Genomic DNA, 226 nt, shown 5'->3' with positions numbered 1-226 from the left:
GAAAAAAAAAAAAAAAAAAAAAAAAAAAAAAAAAAAGAAAGAAAGAAAACAAATAATACATAATATATCAATTCAATGAAAAAAAAAAATTAAACCATCATATCAAATAAAAAAAAAATATACATATATTCACATTTATAATATATGATTATATACACCTAATTTATAAATAAAATAATAAGAACATAAAACAAAAAAATAGATAGTAAACTATAATAAATAAATG

Source organism: Plasmodium reichenowi, chromosome 10 (assembly GCF_001601855.1).
Source record: "Plasmodium reichenowi strain SY57 chromosome 10, whole genome shotgun sequence".
In the NCBI taxonomy this organism is placed as follows: domain Eukaryota; phylum Apicomplexa; class Aconoidasida; order Haemosporida; family Plasmodiidae; genus Plasmodium; species Plasmodium reichenowi.
The sequence above is the reverse complement of the archived record's forward strand: the minus strand, read 5'-3'. Positions refer to the sequence as shown.